The following is a 23,964-nucleotide window of genomic DNA, read 5'->3' as shown; positions in this document are numbered from 1 at the left end:
TGATGATATTGAGCTTTTCTATCGTCTCTTTCCACAGATGTAGTAGAACTGATTCCTGCATAGTCCATCTGGCAAGGTCCATGTGTATATTTACCACTTATTTGGTGAAAAAAGGTATTTGCAATGAAGAAGTCACTGGTCTTGCAAAATTCAATCATGCGATCTCTGGCACTGTTTCTATCACCAAGGCCGTATTTTCCAACTACCAATAACGTCTTCTTTGTTTCCAACTTTCGCATTCATTCCAATTACCAGTAATTATCAGTGCATCCTAATTGCATGTTCGATCAATTTCAGACTGCAGAAGTTGGTAAAAATCTTCAACTTCATCTTTAGCCATAGTGGTTGGTGAGTAAATTTGAATAATAGTCATATTAACTGGTCTTCCTTATAGGCATATGGATATCATCCTATCACTGACAGTGTTGTACTTCAGGCTAGATCTTGAAATGTTCTTTTTGACGATGAATGCGACCCCATTCCTCTTCAAGTTGTCATTCCCGGCATAGTAGACTATATGACTGTCCAACTCAAAATGACCAATACCAGTCCATTTCAGTTCACTAATACCTAGGATATCAATCTGTATGCGTTCTATTTCATTTCTGAGGATTTTCAATTTTCCTAGATTCATACTTTGTACATTCCAGGTTCCAATTATTAATGGACATTTGCAGTTGTTTCTTCTCATTTTGTTGTGCTAAATTAGCAGATGAAGGTCCCGAAAGCTTGACTCCATCCACATCATTAAGGTCAACTCTACTTTGAAGACGCAGCTCTTCCCAAGTTGTTATTTTGAGTGTCTTCCAGCGTGAGGGGCTCATCTTCCGGCACTACATCAGACAATGTTCTGCTGCTATTCATAAGGTTTTCACTGGCTAATTCCTTTCAGAAGTAGACCGCTGGGTCCTTCTTTCTAGTGTGTCTTAGTCTGGAAGCTCAGCTGAAACCTGTCTGCCATGGGTGACCCTGCTGCTATTTGAATACCAGTAGTATAGCTTCCAGCATCACAGCAACACATAAGCCTCCATAGTACCACAAACTGACAGATGCACGGGGTCAGACTAAGATCAGTAAAAAAATAACATAAAATAATACATATTTTACTGATCTTTAAATGGCAACCCAGAATATCTAATTCTGACCCATTTGTCAGAGAGTATAACCTTGAAATTTCAGGAGATTAATGATTATATAAAAATCTTGGTTTCAATAATTACAGGCTATTAATGTTTAAAAAAAAAAAAAGTGCCTGCCTGGGACCATAGTTTCGCAGGACATCTAGGTCAATTGGCATAACAAACTTTATTAAGAAAATGTTCTACATCCCACTTTGGTGAGTGGCGTCTGGGGTCTTAAAAACTTGTGAGCGACCATCTAAGATACATCAACTGGTTCCATTCCACTTGGAGCAAAGGAGAATGAAGAAAACCAAAGATACAAGGAAAACATCAGCCCAAAGGACTAAAGGACCGCATGAGCCAGAGACTCCACCAGCCTGACACCAGAAGAACTAGATGGTGTTCAGGTACCACCAATGACTGCCCTGACAGGGAACACAACCGAGAGTCCTTGATGGAGGAGGAAAAAAACGTAGAACAGAACTCAAATTCACGTAAAAAGACCAGACTTAATGGTCCGACAGAGAATAGAAGAATCCTTGAAACTATGGCCCCTGGACGCACTGTTAACCCAGCACTGAAACTATTCCCAAAGCCCACTCTTCAGACAAAGATTAGACAGGAGAATAAAACAAAAAATAATACAAATGAGGAATGTGCTTCTTAGTTCAATCAGATACATGAGACCAAATGGGCAGCTACTGTCCAAAAGCAAGATGAGAAAGCAAGAAGGGACAGGAACTGATCAAATGGACACAGGGAACCTGGGGCGGAAAGGCGAGTCTGCTGTCACATTGTAGGGACTGCAACTAATGTTATAAAACAATATGCATATAAATTTTTGTATGAGAAATTAACTTGAGCTGTAAACTTTCACCTAAAACACAATTAAAAAAAAGTAAACCTGAAAAAAAAAATGCCGTGGTCAAATAAGTTTAGGCAATTCTTACTTCAAGGCATCTCAGAGTCTTTGACATGCTTATGAACATTACGATGAGAAATTAAAGATCTAAGTAAATGGAGTGATGTGCCATGTTCATGGATCAGATGAATCGGTATTGTTAAAATGCTAATTCTTCCCAAATTGATTTACATATTTAATGAAATTCAATCAAAACCACAGCACACTTTTTTGTACAAAATGACAAGCTGATCCTAAAATTCACATGGAACTTCAAAAAAGATGTAGAATAGCTAAAACAAACTTCGGAAAAACAAAAAAAAAAAAAACAGGAAGACTTAGTTCTGGACTCTGTAATACTTAGACAAACTGATCAATGGAACAAACAGAACAGAGGGTCCAGAATTAGACCCATACACCTATGGTCAATTGATTTTTGACAAGGGTGCAAAGGCAATTCAGCAGAGAAAAGATATTCTTTTCAACAAATGGTGTTGGAACATTTAAATACTCATATGCAAAACAAAACCTAACAAAACAATTTTGATCACAGGTTTAGTCATCTAGTGCTGCTATGACAGAAATACCACAAGTGGAGGGCTTTAGCAAAGAAAAATTTATTTTCTCAGTCTGGTAGGCTAGAAGTCCAAATGCAGGGCGTCAGCGCCAGGGGAAGGCTTTCTCTCTCTGTCGTCCTTCTCATCAATCTTTCCTGGACTAGGAGCTTCTCCGCACAGGGACCCCAGGCCCAAAGGATGCACTCTACTCCCATCACTGCTTTCTTCGTGGTATGAGGTCCCCTTCTCTGCTGCTTCCCTTTCCTTTTCATCTCTTGAGATAAAAGGTGGTGCAGCCCACACCCCAGGGAAACTCCCTTTACACTGGATCAGGGATGTGACCTGGGTAAAGGTGGTGTAACAATCCCACCCTAGTCCTCTATAACATAAAATTACAATCACAAAATGGAGGACAATCACACAATACTGGGAATTGTGGCCCAGCCAAAATGATACATATATTTTTGGGGGGACGTAATTCAATCGATGACAATCACCTTCACACCACATACAAAAATTAATTCAAAATGGATCACAGATCTAAATGTACGAGCTAAAACTATACAACTTTAGAAAACCTAAGAGAAAATCTTCATGCCCTTGGGTTAAGCAAAAAGTTTTTCAGATGTGACACCAAAAACATAATGCATAAAAAAAATAAAATTTGATAAATTGGACTTCATCAAAATAAATCACTTCTGCTCTCTGAAACATGGTTAAGAAAATAAGACTAGCCACAGACTGGGAGAAAATATTTACAAATAACATACTTGATAATGGATTTGTACGCAGAATATGTAACTTTTAAAACTCAGCAATAAGAAAACAAACAACACAACCCAAAAATAACAACAGGCAAAAGATCTAAACAAACACTTCTCAAAGATACTATGATGGCAAATAAGCACACAAAAAGATGCTCAACATCATTAATCACTGGGAAAATGCAAATTAAAACTACAATGAGCTATTGCTATACACCTAATAGAATGACTTTAAATAAACAAAAAAAGTAACCATAATGGAGCAAATGGAACTCTCATATGCTGCTGGTGGAAATATAAAATGCTATAAGCACTTTGGAAAACAGGTAGTTTCTTAAAAAGTTAAACATAAACCACCTATCACTCCCACTTCACTCCTAGATATGTATCTAAGAGAACTGAAAGTGTATGTCCATACAATGACTTACACGTGAATGGCCATAATAGCCAAAAACTGGAAACAGTCTGAATGTCTATTAAAAGATGAACGAATAAACAAACCATGGTATACCCATAAAATAATTCCATTTTGCTACTCGGCAGTAAAAAGGAAGAAATTACTGATACACATGACATGGATGGATATCAAAATAATTATGCTGAGTGAAAGCCAGACCTTCTCCTTAAAAAAAGTACCTACTCTATGATTCCATTTATATAAAATTCTAGAAAATGCAAACTAATATATAATGACAGAAAACAGATCAGTAGTTACCTGGGGATGGAGGAAGGGGTGGGTATTTCAAAGGGGCATGAGAAAACTTGGGGTGATGCGTATCCTCATTATCTTGATTGTGGTGATTTCGTGAGTCTATTCATATCAAAACTTATCAAACTGTACATTTTAAAGATATGTAACTTATTTTACGTCAACTTTACTTTAATAAAAAACTACATCCAGTCAAACTATCGAGCAAGTACAGTGGTAGAATAAAGATAATTTCAGATATGCCAGGTTTCAAAAAGCTTAGTTCTTATGTTTTCTTTTCTCAGGAAATTACTGGAAGATGTGCTTTCTCATAACATCAGAGTAACTAAGAAAGAGGACGATGATGATTTATGAACTAAGAGACCCATGGAGGACAGGTAAAGGGAATTCCCAGACAACGATAAAAGCATGTCCTAGGATAACAACTGTACAGGGCCTAGAAAGCAACCAGAGTATACTAGAGCAGGAGGATGGATGATGGCTCTGGAGGGGTTCCAGGAAAAAACGAATCTTTGTGTTTGACAGAGTCTGCTAGAGAATTTGAAAAAAGGGCAACAGATACTTCCAATACTAACCAAATGGGGGAAAAAAACCCAAACAATTATTAACTCCAGGAAAAAAAGTTGTACCAGAAATGAAACAGTATACTGACTGCCTGAGCAGCAATAAATACTATTTATATAGTTGTATAAATGCTAATGATTTAACAAAAAATTGTGACATAATTAAGGCAATGAGTTGGGTAAGTGTGAAAACATGATTCCCCATTTCCTGATGAGATAATAAAAACAATTAAAAAACAAATTAAAAAAACAAAAACAAGTTTTTTAAAAAAAAACAACTTGAATAAAAAGCTTGGGGGCTAGGGATAAAAAGGCAAATGTCTACTTATACTTACTAGCAGAGTTATACATTTTTTATTTTTTATAGGCTTAATTCACTGACTCTCCTTTAATATGAGAGTATATCCCCTCTACTTTAAGGATGGTGATAGTAGATAGTTGATATTTTTAATATGAATTTTTAACTTTTATTTACAAATTATAACTTACAGAAGTTCTAACAGTATAAAGAATACCAAGTGTTAACATTTTGTCCCGTTTATTACTCTCTCTATACACACAGGAGTCCCTGGGTGTTGCCAATGGTTACGCACTAGACTACTAACGAAAAGGTTGGTGGTTCAAACCCACCCAGAGGCTCCTTAGAAGGCCTGGTGATCTGCTTCCAAAAGGTCACAGCCTTGAAAACCCTATGGAGCAGTTCTACTCTACACACAAGGTGGCAACTAACATCAAATACATTATATTATAAAGAACTCCCTGAGACTACTGCCCTGAGATACTCTTTAAACCCTGAACCTAAAGGTTTCTTAGGTATGCAAATTTTGATTATCCTGTTAAGGGATTGTCCTGTTTTCCACTGTATGTTGCTCTTGTTAGGAGCAGTCCAGTTGATTCTGACTCATAGCGACCCAAGGTACAACAGACTGTATCTACAACAGAACAAAACGCTGCCTGGTTCTGCGCCACTCTCACAAACGTTGCTATGTCTGAGCTCTCTGTTGAAGCCACTGTGTCAATCCATCTCATTGAAGGTCTTCCTCTTTTTCGCTGACCCTCTTCTCTACCAAGCATGATGTCCTTCTGCAGGGACCGTTCCCTTCTGATAACAAGTCCAAAGTATGAGAAACGAAGTCTTGCCATCCTCATTTCTAAGTAGCACGCCTGGCTGTACTTCTTTCAAGACAGATCTGTTCCTTCTTCTAGCAGTCCGTGTAATATTCAATATTCTTTGCCAACACCATAATTCAAAGGCATCAATTCTTCTTTCGTCTTCCTTATTCACTGCCCAGCTTTCGCATACGTATGAGGTGACTGAAAACACCATGGCTTGGGTCAGGCACACCTTAGTCCTCCTCAAAGTGACATTTTTGCTTTGAAGACTTTAAAGAGGTCTTTTGCAGCAGATGTGCCCAATGTGATATACATCATTCGATTTCTTGACTGTTGCTTCCATGGGCGTTTATTGTGGATCCAAGTAAAATGAAATCCTTGACAACTTCAATATCTTCTCTGTTAATCATGATGCTGCTTACTGGTCCAGTTACGAGGATTTTTGTTTCTTCTATGTGAGGTGTAACCCATACTGAATGCTGTAGTCTTTGACTTCATCACAAGTCCTTTTCACTTTCAGCAGCAAGGTTGTGTCATCTGCATATTGCAGGTTGTGATATGCACCTTATTTACCCTTTCGGCTAATATGCAATCTTGGGGATACACTTTAAAACATACCATACCACACCACTAAAAAACATATATATATGTAGATATGTGTATGTACATATATATATTCCTCCCCTCCCCCCGCAAACCATTTGAGAGTAAGAGAGCAATTTGGATACTCCAAGCCCCTTTATCTCTCAAGCAGGGTAACAGCATAGCTCACTGTTTCTCAATCTCAGCACTACTGACATTTTCAGCCACATAATTCTTTGTTGTGGGGGGCTGTCCCTGGCATTATAGGATGTTTAGCATCATTCCTCTCATCTACCCACCAGATACCAGTAGCATCTCCTCTTCCCCCTAGCTGTGACAACCAAAAATGTCCCTTAGGGGGCAAAATCACCCATGGTTGAGCCCCAATGCCTTAAATACTTCAGTGTAAGTAAGTAAGTGTAAGTAAGACATTCTCTTACATTATCACAGCTCAGCTACTATCTTCATGAAGCTTTACATTTAATTTAGTATTTTCATCTAATCTACCATCCTTATTCCACTTTTGTCAACTGACCCAATAATACCCTTTATGGTATTTTTTTTCTCTAGTCCAGGATCACATATTTCACTTGTCATGTCTCTTAGCCTTTTTTAATCTGGAAGGAGACTTTTTTCCATGACATTTGACATTTTTAAAGAACGTAGTCTCCTCATTTTTAATACCTGTTTTTTTGAAGTTTTAGATTTACAGAAAAACTGATAAGATAGTAGAGTTCCCACATATTCCCTACCTAGTTTCTTCTATTATTACCATCTTATATAATTATAGCACATTTGTTAAAATTAATGAACTAATATTGATAAGTTATCAGTACCTAACGTTATTTCATCCAGATTTCCTTGGTTTTTAACTAAGGTGTTTTTCTGTTCCAGGATCCCATCCAAGACACATTATACTTAGCTGTGACAGTTTCTCAGACTTTCCCTGTTTCTAATGATCTTGGCAGTTCTGAGCATTACTATTTCGTAGAATGTTCCTCTACTGGGAATATGTGATGGCTTTCTCATGGTTAGACTAGGGCTGTATGTTTTTGAGAGGAGATCTCACAAGTACCATTTGCATTACATCATACTGAGAATATATGCCATCAGTAATGACTTACCACTATCGATGTTGACTTTGATCACCTGGTTGAGACAGTGCCAGGTTTCTCTACTATAAGGTTCTCTTTTTCTTCCCCCTTCCATACTGTACTCTATGAAAGGAAGTGACTATGTGCGGCCCACATTTAAGCAGTGGGAAGTTAGGCATAAATATTCAATATTTAGGCTGGAGTATCTACACAAATTATTTGGAATGCCTCTGCACAGATTTCCTCTCTTTTTTAAAAATAAAAATTCTCCTATTTTATTTTCTCATGATTAGATTCAGGTTATACATCTCCAGTCAAAATGCTACGTAACCGATACTGTGTTCTTCACAATGTATGAAATTCAGAGGCATGACATCCATCTGCCTCTTACTGGTGATGTTAATTCTGATTACCTGGTCTAGGTATGGACTGGTTTCTCCACTGTATTCTAACCATTTTCTCCATTGAAATAAACAATCTGTGGGGAGACAAAGACTGTACAAAGATTCTGCTACTTATCAAAGTTTCACCCCAGATTTAACATTCAATGATGAGTCCTACCCAGTCTTCAACTATGATAATGTTTGACCCTAGCACTCCCTCCATATTTATCAGTGGGCATTCTTCTGTAAAGAAGAGACCCCTTCTTCCTCCTATTCATCCATTTATTATGAGTATTAACTCATGGACTCCTATTTTTTCAGATGGTTTATAATTCATTTCCTTTCTGAATTACTGGGGGCTCAAATTATCCCAGATTTGTCCAATGGGAGTCCCTTCAAGCTGACTCCTGTGTAGCTGTTATATCCCTATCATTTTTTGAGCCAATTCCTTGCTTTCTTATACTCATTGCTCTGCCACAAGCCTGGAATTAACCATTTCTCTGAAAAGCCTTTGTTTCTTTTCGTGGAGAATGGCATCAGAAATAAAAGTCTCGATGCTAGGTGTGCTAATTGCTACTGTGGTCTCCCTCTGCCTCTAGGCGCTTTCAGTAGACAGAGCTAAAATATATATACCCATGTATGTGATGACATACGTTACACACACATACATACATAAGTATTTTAGAAATCACGAGTTCACATTTATAGCTTCAATTCCAATCTATTCCCATGGAGCTTTTCCTTACCTTCCCACATACCTTATTTGTACCTGTTCTTCAATAGGGAGATCCCTGGTTTCCAATAAAATTAACATATTTACTCATTTGCTCAATCCTATTATTCTATTCACTTAAAAACTTTCAGAAGTGCTACACCCATACCACTAAAAAGACAAAAAACAAAAAGAAAAAATCTTATTAAAATTTAGGATTTCTTTGCAGTTCCTTATCCTCTAGATTGAAGAACAGAGTACTGAGCACAGGAGTTATCTGCACTAAAAAATCCAGACTTACTGGACCAGTCGAGACTGAAGGACTCTGGAGACGACTGCCCTGAGATAACTCTTTAAACCCTGAACCTAAAGGTTTCTTGGCTAATGCTAATTTGATCACCCTGTCATGGGACTGCCGTTTTCCACTGAATATTCACCTTATCTGCCCTTGCAACTAATATGCAATCTTGGGGACACAGTATAAAACATGTAAATACCCTGTTTCTCATTGAAATTCTCCCTTCAACTTAGCATTCAATGATAATTCTTGCCAAATACAAACATTACTATGGTTGCAAATGATAATTTTCCAACTCTAGCACTCCCTCCGCATTTGTCAGCATGAAATTCTCCCATCTTCTTTCCTTCCTTCCATCTATCCATCCATCCCCACCCACCTTATTTAGCTAGTGGCTTCTCTATTTTGTCTATTGCTTTCCCCCAAAGTTCCAGGATTATTAATTTGATGTATAGTTTTTCAGTTTACTTAATTCCTACTTTTATTTTTATTATTTCTTTTCTTGCATTTTCTTTTGGCTTTGTTGTTCTTTTCCTTTCTAAGTTGGGAATTTATTTTCATTCTTTTTATTTTTTATTGATATAGGTGTTTAGGGCTGTGAATTTTTTCTGCTCACTATTTAAACATACTCCATAGATTCTGATATTTTCACTATCATTACCTTTCAGAAATTCTGTAATTTGTTTGTTCTACCCTTCCTACCTAAGATGTTAATAATAATTTTTAAAAAAGCATAATTTTGGATCCATAGCAAGACACTTTTCTGTCACTCTAGAAAACTCTCGTTTCACTTCCCAGTCACTCTTGCCCTTCCCTCCCCAGACACCCAATGAGTTCTATCACCACAGGTTAGTTTTGTTTAATCCATTCTCCATTTCCAGATTTGGCTGCTATGAACATTCTTGTAGAAGGCTTTCTGTGAACATATAACAGGTTTCTAAATTTTGAGGTAGAAGTGCTCTTTTGCTTTTTTTTCTTGTTTCCTTATATGAAACCTACTGATGTTTTTTGTTTGTGCCCTAAAATACATTCTATGTGCACCTGAAAAAAAGTACGTTATCTATTATAGAGCGTGTTGTTATCAGTTGCCATTGAGTTGGTTCCGACTCACAGTGACCCTACGTATAACAGGATGAAATGTTGCTCAGTCCTGTGCCACCCTCACAATACTAGGTATGTTTGAGCTCACTGCTGAATATACTACATCAATTCATCTTATTGAAGGTTCTCCTCTTTTTCGCTAACCCTCTACTTTACCAAGCACAATATCCTTCTCCAGGGATTGGTCCCTCCTGATATGTCCAAAGTAAGCGAGACAAAGTCTGGCCATCCTCACTTCCAAGGAGCATTCTGGCTATACTTCTTACAAGACAGATTTGTTCCTTCTTCTGGCAGTCCATGGTATATTCAATATTCTTTGCCAACATCATAATTCAAACGTGTCAATTCTTCTTCCGTCTTCCATGTTCACTGTCCAGCTTTCGCATGCATTGAGGTGACTGAAAATACCATGGCTTGGGTCAGGTGTACCTTACTCCTCAAAGCAACATCTTTGCTTTTTAACACTTTCAAGAGGTCTTCTGCAGCAGATTTGCACAACGCAATACGTCCTTTGATTTCTTGACTGCTGCTTCCATGAGTGTTGATTGTTGAACCACGTAAAATGAAATCTTTGACAATTTTGATATTTTCTGTTTATCATATTGCTTACTGGTCTGTTGTTGTTAGGTGCCATCCAGTCAGTTCCGACTCACAGTGACTGTCTTAGTCATCTAGTGCTGCCATAATAGAAGCGTCACAAGTGGATGGCTTTAACAAAGAGAAGTTTATTCTTTCACAGTCCAGCAGGCTACAAGTCTAAATTCAGGGCGTCAGCTCCAGAGGAACACTTTCTCCACTGGCTCTGGAGGAAGGTCTGTGTCATCAGTCTTCCCTTGGTCTGGGAGTTTCTCTGCACAGAAACCTCAGGTCCAAAGGATGCACTCTGCTTTCTTGGTGGTATGAGGTTCCCATGGGTCTCTGCTCGCTTCTTTTATATCTCAAAAGAGACTGGCTTAAGACACTATCCAATCTTGTAGATCTCATCAGTATAACTGCTGCTAATCCATCTTATTAGATCATGGTGACTGAATTTACAACACATAAGGAAATCACATTAGATTACAAAATGGTACACAATTACACAATACTGGGAATCATGACCCAGCCAAGTTGACAGATATTTTTTGGGGACACAATTCAATTCATGACAGTGACCCTACAGGACAGGGGAGAACGGCCCCAAAGGGTTTCCAAGGAGCAGCTGGTGGATTCAAACTGCCAACCTTTTGGTTAGCAGCTGAATTCTTAACCACTATGCCACAAGGGCTCTGGCCTATTGGTCTAGTTGTGAAGATTTTTGTTTTCTTTATGTTGAGACATAATCCATACCTAAGGCTGTAGTCTGACCTTCATCAGTAAGGGATTCAAGTTGATTCAAGTTCTCTTCACTTCTGGCAAAGAAAGTTGCGTCATCTACATATCGGAGGTTGTTAATAAATCTTCCTTCAATCCAGATGCTGCGTTCTTCATACAGTCCAGCTTCTTGGATTATTTCTTGAAGGTCTGCTTTTTTTATGTTGCTTACCTCTTTTACATCTTTCTTGATAAACCTCTTATACCATTCTTGAAAGTAGCCTGGGTGGTGCATGTGTTAAGCGCTTCACTGCTAGCCAAAAGGTTGGTAGTTCAAACCCACCCAAAGGTACCTTGGAAGACAGGCCTGGCAAACTGCTTCTTAAAGGTCACCGCTTTGAAAAGCCTATGAAGCATTTCTATTCTGCACACAGGGTTACCATGAGTTATAAATGACTTGATGGCAACTAACAATACTATCATTCTTTTTATTCTAAGAGTATTGAAGTCTTCTATTTTCACTGTTTCTTTATTTCTCTTTGCATTTCCAACAGTTGTTGCTTTATATAGATGGTCGCTACGTTATCTGTTGTGTAAATATACTTAAACCTATTATGTATTCATTGTGAATTGTAGCTTTCAGCATTATAAACTGTCCTCCTCTACCTTATTTAATGTATTTTGGGTTGACTTGTACTTTGGTATCAGCACTGCCATTCCTGCTTACTGTTTCCATTTGCCTGGTTTATCTTTGTTCATTCCTTTTAGCCTTTTTGAGTCACTGTTTTAAGAGGGTCTTTTGTCTATGTTATAAAGCTTAGTTTTTATGTTTGAGCCAATTTGAAAATCTGTTTCTTATAACTGGTGAGGGAATCCTCCTTTCTTCATATGACTAATATGCTTGATTTCAATTCTGTCATATTGTTTTTATTACTGGTACATTACTTAATATTTACCATGGGTTCCCTCTTGCCATTCATGCGAGTTTTCTTGTTCTTTTTAAAACTTCACTATTTTGGAAACTTTGTATTTTTCTTTCCAGTGCTTAACTCTGTATTATATTTTACAGTACCTGGTTCCATTTTTCCTATCTGAACTTTTCTAACTGGTCTTTCAGTTTTAGATGGTATCCTTCAACTCCCTCCTAATACCTATACCCGCTGCCACTGAGTCAATTCTGACTCATAGTGACCCTAACAGAACAGTGCAGAACAGCCCCATAGAGCTCCCAAGGCTGTAATCTTTATGGAAGCAGACTGCCGTATCTTTCTCCCGTGGAACAACTGGTGGGTGCGAACCGCCAGCCCTTCGGTTAGATGAGCACTTAACCACTGTGCCGCCAGGGCTCCTTTCCTAATACCTACAGTACACTCAACAATCTTATTCTAGTTCTTCTTTTTCTCCCTTATTTCTAGTTGCATTCTTTCCACTTTGTCAGAACATAGTGTTTATGTACTCTTCTTCCACCTATGTTCCGACTCTTGGTTTAAATCTTAGCTAAAAAACAAAACACCAAAAAACAAAACCAAACAAACATGAAGTACTGTCACAATCCTTCTGCAGCTTTACCAAATATCTTTTTTAGATGAAGCTCACCCTTCAGTAGTTCCCCCAGGCAGGGCTCTTGAGTACAGTATTCCTTGAGTTCCTGCATGGTCAAAACTGTTTTTCTATAGTATTGACACTTGAAAGACAATTGGCTGTATATAAAATCCTTGCTTAGCACTTTCTTTCCTTACGTTGCTCCACTACTATCTTGCTTTATATTGCTTCTGAGAAATCTGAGACCAATCTAATTCTCTTACCCTTATAAGTGACTTCATCTTTTTGGCTGGAGTCCTTGCATTTTTAAAGTCTACAGCTTTACTAGCATAAGTCCTGGAGTTTATCTTTCAGGTAGGAACTTTCAACGTATAGATTCAGGTCTTCTCACCTCCTAAAAGCTTTTCTCAATTACAGTTTTAAATATTAAGTTCTATTCTTTTTTCTTCAGGCATTCCAATAATATGTCTTACCCTTTTTGATATGTTTTCCATTTCAATAACCATCAAGTGAAAAAAAAGAAAAATTCATTTTCATTCTCTTGGTTGTTTTCTGGCTGTTTTTCAATGCCCTTTATTAGATTTGTATTTGAATCTACTGTTTCTAGGAATCTTAGAATTTAGTCTTCACTTCTGATATGACTTTTTCCCCTTCTATATCTTTTCTGAGTTCAACCAACACTCAGTTCATTTCTTCCTGTCTTTTTTGTTCCCTTCTGTTCTTAGTTTTGTATTTCAAGTGTTTCGGTTCATATCTCCAAATACTAGTTTGAGGATGTTTAATTCCCCTTAAGAGTACTGTGTTAATTTTTTTCTGCTTCGTGTTTTTCTTTTGTTGGGGGGTGGATTTCATTAGCTGAAATGGTTTGATTCACATCCCTCCCCCCTCTTGAGGTAGCTCTGTACGGATACAGTCCAGTTTTTCCTAGTTCTATTCATTTCATGGGCAGAGTTCCTAGTTCACAAACGCTCTCTTCTTGAAGTTTAGTTTCTCTTTCTTTTCTGTAGGATCCTTAATTTCTCCCTTTTACTTCCTTCTTTCTCTTCATTGTCATGTCTCCAAGGGGGACCACCCTCTTCCCTGTGAAGCAATGCTTATTTAAGGCTGCCAATTCTGGTTCTACTTACTTTCAAGCCTGTCTTGGTAGCTAGTGCTGTGAACTATCAAATCTCAGACCTGTGTTCAGTATTTTGAAACTTAAGTATTGTATCTCCTCTTTCTGGGGGGGATTATTATTATTATTTGCGTGTGTGTATGTGTGCGCTTCATCTTAGTCCTGCCACAGGAATGGGCAGTATGCACTCTTAAAACTTGGTTTATTTCTCTACTTACAGGTAATACGAACGTAATGGCAATCGGTCTTCCTAATAATGCTGAAGGCGTTGGTGGGTGTGACTTATATGTGCTCCTTGTTGAGTTTACAGGACTTTTTTTTTTGGCGGGGGCAGGGGATGGATAGGAAAAATCATAATCAGGCTGCTTCTATTAGACTTCAGACTCAGAAGTCTATACATACATATCTAAGTTGTTGTTGTTAGTTGCCATTGAGTCAATTCTGACTCCTGGCAATCCCAGTGTGCAGAGTACAACTGGTCAATAATGTTTTTAAGGGTATGACTTTTCAGAAGCAGAGTGCCAGGCCTATCTTCCGAGGTACCTCTGGGTGGGTTCAAACTTCCAACCTTTCGGCTAGTAGTTGAGCACTCAACTGTCTGTGCCACTCAAGACTCCAAGACACCGTATTTTAATATACATACTAAAGCAGTATATTACGATATCTTAGAAATGTTGCCTTTTCTGTTTTTTCAAACACTTCACCTGTCATCATTAGATTCACTTTTTGGGTCATCTAACAGTTTTCCAGAGTGAGTCTTCATTTTCATCTAATTTGCTTCAGACCTACATTTTGTCTTGAAGGAGTCTACCTGTAATTTTAATAACAACCTCTTATACGACTGTTTTTGTAAGTGATCTGTAAAAGGGCTGTTATGATTATTACCACAACTAATATTTATAGAATGCTTAGTATGTACCAGCTACATTCTAAGCACTTAACGTATAGTAACTCATTTAATCCTTACGACTATTATTATTCCCATTTTATTGATGAGGAAGCAGACGCCCAAAAAGGCTAAAGCAACTTGCTCAAGGTCATACAGCTACAATGAACACTAAAAATATGAATCCAGGGAATAATTTTAAATCTGTTAAATATTAATCTCCTTTCTATTTTTTTTTCTTAATACCAACTGTGAAGTAACTTCTGTAAGCACATAAAACATGCACCAAATAAGAGTTTCAGGTAACATGCCTTTTTGAGCACTTTGTTTTTAAAATCCAACAACTGAAAATCATATTAGATGACTAAGGTCTTGAATATAAGGTGATGGAATGACTGCAAGAAGGGAAACCTTGTCTCATTTTGGGCATATATGGTAACTCCTCATCCATAACAAAGAAAGTTAACAGAGCACGTTTAAAATTCATCAACTAGCTTCCGGCAAAATGGCGCTCTAGGCAGAAGCACCACGCCGTCCCTCCACAGCAAAGATCTGAAAAACTAAGCTGAACAGAGAAAACAACCCTGAAACCCTAAAACATCAAATGAAGACATAAAGAACTCAGCCAAGCACCAAATGGAGAAAACTGACAGAGAACGGAGAGCGAGGAGAGATTCATGCAGAGGTCCCCTATCAGCTAACGTAGCGTGGATCCGCCATCTTGGACTCCTATTGGAGACCAGCAAACAGGGGGTATGAGAAAGCAGCTTCACGGAGCTTCCCGTGGGAGACAAAACAACCAGTAATTTGCGATATATGCTTTCCCACCCCACACCCTTCTTCACCCTCACTTGGCCTCCGTTGCTTCCCACGGCCACAATCTCTTGTGCGGGAAACACCAGCTGCTTGGATTCCACATACCCGAACGGGCTAGCTCTCTGAGTGCCATTTGTTGGCCGCTGGTGTTGCTTTTTTCCACTTCTCGATTTCTTCCTTAGCTCTCACCAACTCCCCCCTCCTTTCGCTCAAATACCTGGCTCCATGCGCCATCTTTGCTTCTTCCTGAGGGGCTGCAGAGCTCCAGTAATTTGTGATAGATGCTTTCCCACTCCCTACCCTTCTTCACCCACACTCGGCCCCCTCTGCTTCCTGCGGACACAGTCTCTTGTCCAAGAAACAACGGCTGCTTGGATTCCACCAGCCCGCACTAGCTGGCTCTCTGAGTACCATTTGTTGGCTGCTGGTGTTGCTTTTTTTTCTGCTTCTTTTGATTTCGTCCTTACCTCTCACCACCCCCCCCTCCTTTCACTCAAATACCTGGCTCCATGTGCCATCTTTGCTTCTTCCTGAGGGGCTGTGAAGCTCCATTTGAGTGTGGAGCTGCTTCCTGGTCTGGGCTGCCGTGCTGGTGGGATCCCAGGGCTTTTGTTCATTTGTTTGTTTTGAATTGTTTGTTTGCTTTCTTTTCCTTTTCTTGAGTTGGGAGCCCTTTCTGGCCAGGCGGTGCTGCGTGGCAAGGAGACTACCCCCTCGGCTTGCGCAGACGTGCAGAGGGATCCCTGAGCACCTTTCTTTTCTCGTTGTTTTTTTTTTTTTCTGTTTTTTGGGGTGCATTTCTTGTCCTTTTTTTTTTAATTTGTTTTTTCCTTTCCCTCTTTTTCCCTTTTTGTCTTTCTTCATTACTCAGTTTCTCGTCTCTCTATATCTTCCTTCTCTTTCTGTTCCCTGAATACCTGGCGTTGTATACCTCTACTCCTTCTAGCCAGGCTGTACTGCAACACCTGAGAGCGACATCCCCAGACCTCATAGCTGCACCGGTGGGATCCCTGGGAACTCTGCAGTTCTTTAACCTTTCCGATTTTTATCTATTCATTCTTTTCTTCCTCTTCCCCTTTCTGTTTTTCTCCATTTTATAGTCTCTCATCTCTCCACTCCAACAGCAAGCTCCCCTAGCGTTCTTTTTCGTTTGTTTGTATGTTTTTGGCTCCTGTTCCTCTCTCCTCTCTCCCATATCCATCTTAGCTACACACATAACAATCTCCCTGCTACATCCTGCCTACCTGTACCATGCGCTTAACATCACACCACCAAGCAGCACAGGCACGGCCTACTGGAGCCTGCCATGCACTGATTACTGACCCACCCTGGTGGCTGTAGTAAGTGCCACAAACAACCCGTCCCAGGAACTCCTCTTCAGCTAGACCTGCCCTGCCGTGCCCTGCCGTACCCTATCTGAGTGACTGACCCTGCTAATTGGAGAAGGAGGCAAAAAGTATTGTGCCCACAGACGAGCAAACAACAAAGAACACACAGTCCGCCTGCTCAGACGTAGTCAAATTAAAAAAAAAAAAGAAAAGGGATGAAACAAACAAATCTACAATCAATAAACGAGAAAAATAACTACTGAATGCCCCGAAGACAGCAGACAATATTAAAAACATTTACAAAAACAGGACAGGATGGTTCCAGTAGGCGTCCAAAATAAAACACCAGATGCCTCTCCTCTGAAAGAAAATGCACTAGAACTACCTGATAGGGAATTCAAATCTCTAATACTCAGACTTCTCCAAGAGCTGAGGCAAAAAGCCAACAAACATAAGGAAAAAATTCATGGAAAATACAGACAAAAAAATTGGAAGAATTCAGGAAAATAATGCAGGAACAAAATGCCAAAATAAATTCACAACTAGAAATTATACAAAGACAACAATTAGAAATCCAAAAGATAAACAAGATTTCAGAAACGGACAGTGTCATAGAAGGGCTGAGAAGCAGATCTGAAACGGCGGAAGACAAGATCAGTGGAATTGAAGACAAACACTTGGCTACAACTCTTTCAGGAAAACTCAGAAAAAAGAACAAAGAAAAATGAAGAGACCCTGAGAGTTATGTGGGATACAATCAAAAGCAAAAATTTGCGAGTGATTGGAATTCCAGGAACGGGGAAGAAAACATAAAACACAGACAGGATCACTGAAGAATTGCTGACAGAAAACTTCCCCAATATCATAAAAGATGAAAAGCTGGCCATCCAAGAAGCTCAACGAACCCCATAGGAGAGACCCCAAAACAAAATCACCAAGGCATATCATAATCACACTCGCCAAAACCAAAGACAAACAAAGAATCCTGAGAGCAGCTCGTCAAAAACAAGAAGTCACATACAGAGGAGAAACAATAAGACTAAGCTCAGATTATTCAGCAGAAACTATGGCAGGCAAGAAGGCAATGGGATGACATATATAAAATCTGGAAAGAAAAAAAAATTACCAGCCAAGAATAATATATCCTGCAAAACTCTCGTTCAAATTTGATGGTGAAATTAGATCATTTCCAGATAAACAGAAATTAAGGGACTATGTAAAAGTCAAATCAAACTTACAAGAATTATTAAAGGGAGTTCTTCGATCTGAGGACAAACAGCTTCAGCTCACAGGCAGAATCTAGGATGCAGGATCTTACCAGCCAGATACCAATCTAGGAAATGACCTCTTGAGGACTATCCAAAACCAAAAGAAATACAACAGGGAATCAGAGCAGTTAATCAGTAAACGACAAAAATATCAAAACAATAAAAGAGGGAATAAACAGCATAGGTATAAAACCTTCTAATGGAGAGGCAGGCAAGGTGATATCAAGTAATGGTAGACTGCTTCAAACTTAGAAAGATAAGCGTAAAATTCATGGTAACCACAAAGAAAGTTAACAAACGTACTCATTAAAAAAAAGAGGAAAAACATAAAGTCTCGGCAAAAACAAAACCTACAAAAACAAAAGAAATGAAGAAAAAAATCCACAAACAAAACTAACTCAGCACAAGAGAGTAAGAACAACAAAGAAAACTTCAGCACCACAAAAAAAAAGCACTACAAAATGACAGGAACAAACTCACATCTATCAATAATTACACTGAATGTAAATGGACTTCATGTACCCATAAAGGGACGGAGAGTGACAGAATGGATAAGAAAAAAGAGGATCCATCAATATGCTGTCTAAAAGAGACACCTTAGAAACAAAGATGCAGGGGTGGCAATTCTAATCTCAGATAAAATAGACTTTAAAACAAAATCTACCATAAAAGACAAAGAAGGACACTACATAATGATTAAGGGGACGACCCATCATGAAGACATAACCATAATAAACATCTACGCACCCAATGACAGGGCTCCAAAATACATAAAATTCACCAACTAAATGAGTAATATAAGCCTGTTGGTTAGAATTATGGTGATAGATAGTAGACGAAAATCTAAAAGAATTAAAAATAGTTGTTGTCTCATGGAGCTGAAGTGGGAAGAAAGACTGCAGCTAGGGACCCTTTCTTGGAGCACTTTCAATGCTGCTTAACATTGTAAAATGAAGTGCATGCATTACTTTGATAAAAACTAAAGTTAATTTTTATAAAGTACATGACACTTTATCCTTCTTTATCACTCACAGGACTGGTAAAAACGGAAGAGATTGATGACAGCTTTCATTGGCAAGTATATGTGTGGGACAAATGGCACTCATATACTCTTTGAAGGAATGCAAATTGATGCCACCTTTGTGGAAGGCAATTTGGAATTACAGGCAGTCCCTGGGTTACAAACGTCCTACTTATACTGGTAAAGCCTATTATATTAAAAATTTGAGGTAATACAATGGTTCATAATAACAAATGGGCGCTACTTTGCAATGCATATCAAAACATCATTATTACTGTATTGTCATGTTAAAGATGTTTTAGTGTATTTGGAAGTGTTTCTTTAATGTTTTTTATGCATAAAAAAGTACACTACATACTATATATTAAGATAAACGTTTGACTATCTAATGTTAGGTATAAACCGTAACTAACTGTTCTGACTTAACGTACAAATTTGACTTAACGACAGGCTTAGGAACGGAACTCCTTCATAATCCAGGGACTGCCTTACTTATGAAAAGTTAAAGTGTCTTTCAACCAGATAATTCCACTTCTAGGGAATCGGTCCTTCAGAAGTATTCATACAAGTATGAAAGAATGTAAGCGCAACAGTGAAAAACCAGAGATGCTGTAACCATCAGTAGGGGAATGATTAGCAACAGGTAAACTGTTGAGTCACTTGGTATACCTATGTTTATACGTGCATTCAGAAAGATCCCAGAAGGAACAGCTAAACTCCTAACAGTGTGAAAGCAGGATGGAAGGATGATTTTAACTTTTCTATGTTTTTAATTTCTTTTTCTTAACAGTAAATATACTTCAAAAGTAAAAAAATAAAATAAAAACGGTGTTTTTATAATAAAATGTAAAAAGGAATGACAAGCTACACGAGAATTTCATTTTCCTACTGTAATTGTCAACCAGATGAATGTTCTTCTCTACAAAATCTACAAGGGAATTAATAGGTGTGATCATTAATTTATTGATATAATCAACCAAAAGTTCCAGTAAAACTGTAAACTTCTCTAGGAGATATTCTACAGAGAATATTTGAGATTCTATATGTTAAGATGTATACATAAGCAATCAAATAATAGTATAGTTTCAATATAAAAAAAAAAAACTCAACACAAGTTAGCTAACTCTTCATTATCCAAGCCAACAGAGAATAGCGACCCATAAAAATTCTCAAAGTTTTATATTTAGCTATGGAATGTATATTTTTTAAAACAGGTTTGAAGTTTTTATGAGTTCACAAAGTTCAAAATAAATATTAAAGATACTCTACAATGACTGGACTCAGTAGGAGCTAGAGAGCTATTTGGCTTTTGCTGGTCTCTTCCTTATTCTACCATCAAGATGGAAACAGTCTAGCACAGTGATACAACTCACTGGCTTAAAGAGCAATGTGGTCATTCTAAGCTTACTATTGTAAGGAAAAGAAATGCTAAGGATTTGGGATTACTGGGTTTTTGTTTTCCAAGGGTTCGACGTGAAAGGAAGAATAAATTCACGCCAATGATAAAATCAAGAGAAAATGAAAAGTACCGAGGAGACCGAAAAGAGAGATACAACATTCTAGGTAACGATATTCTATGATTTAAAGCAAAAGTGAGCAGAAGGAAGCTATTCTTTGATAGAATACAAGTTTCTGTCTCTTTGGGTTCAAGTTCTGGTTCTATGACTGATATAACTTCAGGTAACAATTAATTTGTGTCTTAGTTTCCCTCTCTTCTAAATAAGGAAAACATCACTTACCATACAAGAAGGATGTACAATAAAATAAAATAATTCACATGAATGGGCTTTCAGCTCTTCAGAAAAAATCTACGAATCTTTAATAATGAACCTGAAAAGCTAATTAAAAATAAGATGACTATGTCAAAATTAAGTCTGAAACAGTAGCCTACAGGGCCTTTAAAACTTACATTATGAGCTATCACTTTTACACAAAATAACAGAATTCAAACTAAGGTTGAGTCTGTAATGCAAAGCAAATGAACTAACTTGAGCAATCAAATAAGATCACTTATTAATATATTAACAGAGTGAAAATAAGTTAAACAGGTTATTCAGCCATCATGTTGATTTGATACAACCTAAAAACAATGATGTAAAATGATGACATTCTCTTGCTGTTTCTCTTTTGAAAACGTATTTGGAGCTGGCTGCTCAAAAGATATGTAATCACTGAACAATAAAAGCTATACGGTATTAAAAACAAAAGTGATTAAACACATACACAAAGGGACTATTCTTTGGGTTATAACATCATCCGTAACTAGCAAATTAAAGTTTTGAAGTCTAAAAGTAATAGATGTCATTAACCAGTATTTACTGAGCAATATATATGTTAAGCACCACAAATACAAAAAAGTGTTAGACTCAATATGCCTGGCCTACAACTAGACTGTAAACTGTGGCCAAACAGTTGACAGGACAAGAAAACACTAAATTAACTACGTATATATGAAAAATGACAAATGACTATGTACTGTTTATAACAAGTTCTATAAAAAGAAGAGTAGGAACTAGATAACACAGTGAAAAGGAAAAAAGAAAAGATTTGGGGACGCTATCTCAGTATTTTTATTATTGCAGTTTAAGTTACAGTAGCTTACCTTGTTTTAATACAGTGGTTATCACACATCTGATTGGAGGTTTACAGAAACCTTGGGAAGGAGGCAGGGCCAATGCTCACCTTGTTTCTGAGATGAAGAAACCGAGGTTTCAAGTAGTAAGGCAACTCACCCAAGATCACACCCAGGCCAGGAGGTGGAAGAGCCAGGGCGAGAGCCTAGTCAGTCTGCCGACTTTGTCCAGAGCTCATTTCTACTACACTAAATTCTAAATTATCAATATAGCGAGTACTCAGGAATCTCCCAACGCAGCATTTCCCTAAACAATCTGATAAAAAAAAACTCCTGGGGCATGCATTAAAAACAGATTTTCAGGCTCCCCTGCAGACCTACTCAATCATAACCTCCAGGAGAGGTTTTGTATTTTTAACAAGAGCCCCAAGAGGTGATTCTCGTGATTAGGTAAGTTTGGGAAATACTGTTCTATACTTGCGATGTCCAATATGGCAGCTACTAGCTGCATGTGGATAAAAAAAATGCAGTTCCTCAGTTGTGCTTAAAAAAAAAAAAAAAAAAAAGAGTCCACTGCCATCAAGCCAATTCTGACTCACAGTGACCATACAGGACAGAGTAGAACTGCCCTATAGGGTTTCCAAGGAACAGCTGATGGATTCAAGCTGCTGACCTTTTGGTTAGCAGGTGAGCTCTTAACCACTGCATGCCACCCGGACTCCTCAGTCATACTAGCTATGTTTTAATTGTCCAACAGCCACACGTGGCTAGTACCATGCTGGACAGCACCATTAGTACAGAAAGTTCTACTGGGCAATGCTGATTCTAGACCAACCCTTCAACTGTGAACATGAGGAAACTGAGGCACAGGATCTTGTCTAACAAGTGCCACGGAGCTAGTGTCAGAACTGCAAGTCTCACCTAGTCTGCCAATGTCCCTCTTACTTGCCGTGTCCCACCTTAAATTTAGGGTCTATTTAAATGAGAATTCTTTTCTTTTCTCCCTTTCCCTTCCAGCAAAGAAGACGAAGTCTAACTTTGCGGGGAAAAAAAACCTCAAAGAAAGTTTATTCAAGAATCATGATTAGATTGAAAACCAATCTGCAATCTTTGTATAAAATCAAAAGCAGTCTTAGACAGCTAAGAATGCCCTGGTGTTAGACACAGACATAACTTGCTGCAGTTACTTTAAGTCCTTCCTCTTCTCCTGGCCTGATGTTTTCTCTCTCTTAGATATAAAACCCTGAAACCAATGACACATATCGACTGGCTTGACTTGAAATTATAAAGTGAAAAAATTAAATTTGATAGTACTAGCAAACATTTCAAATTGAGAAAGAGCAACCCAAAGAATGGTGACTTAAGACCGTGGTCACTCAGACCACTGAACAATCTTGGCTTTTAGTATTTCAGTGATTTAGCATTTATGACATTAATAATGTCATTTTTGCTTCTAAACAAATTTATCTTCTTTTGACCATTACAATGTTGTTTAAAACAATATAAAACAAATTGTTTTAATTTCCAATGTAACTAAGGAACTAAAAGCATCTGAACATCTAGGAAGGTTTAAATACTAATCAGGTCAACATATAATCAGCCATGAAAAAATTTTAGCAGTGCCTTCTTCAAAAATAAAACCAGTTGTTCCTGTCTAGTATGTTTAGAATGCAAATATCTCCAAAGTCAATCAACTTAAATCATGACAGTTCATGCTTAAGGGAAAACAACTTGCAACTCCATATTAATTAAAATCTTAAAGACACAACCATACAGTTTTATTTTTTCCCCCACTATCCAGTATGCAATTCCATGTTAAATTCTAGTAATTAGAGGAAATACTATATTTCAAAGTTTGCATAAAATAATAAACTGAGCAGTTAAAGAAGATAGGCTAACATGATACTTAGGAACAGACACTTATTCATGAGTTTTTCCAATAATCTGGGAGGTGCCAAGAAGCCCTGAGTATGGGGTTCTGTATAAATAGAAACTATTTGTTATTCAGAGAAAGGAGATAGTGCAAAAAAAAGCTATTTTCTTTTTAAACACTCTTCAGTATTGAAGTAAACAACAACAAAAATACCATCTAAACACACAAGAGTGAAGCAACAGTCTCTTTAAGTCACAAAAGGGGGGTGGGAAAATATCTGTGCTCTAAGTTTTAAACAGGGACCTGAGAGCTTATACTAAAACAGAAACTTATTCTCTAGCTTTCAGACTCGA

General features: G+C 37.9%; 1 protein-coding gene across 8 annotated transcripts in view; it reads right to left on the bottom strand.

Annotated features, from left to right (window-relative positions):
• Positions 1–23,964, bottom strand: part of MBTD1 (mbt domain containing 1) — an 81,424-nt gene that overhangs the window by 55,312 nt on the left and 2,148 nt on the right. The gene's annotated exons all lie outside the window — the stretch shown is intronic.

This window comes from Trichechus manatus, unplaced genomic scaffold, assembly GCF_000243295.1.
Source record: "Trichechus manatus latirostris isolate Lorelei unplaced genomic scaffold, TriManLat1.0 scaffold00054, whole genome shotgun sequence".
NCBI classification, from domain to species: Eukaryota; Metazoa; Chordata; class Mammalia; order Sirenia; family Trichechidae; genus Trichechus; species Trichechus manatus.
This window is presented reverse-complemented; position numbering and strand designations above follow the sequence as displayed.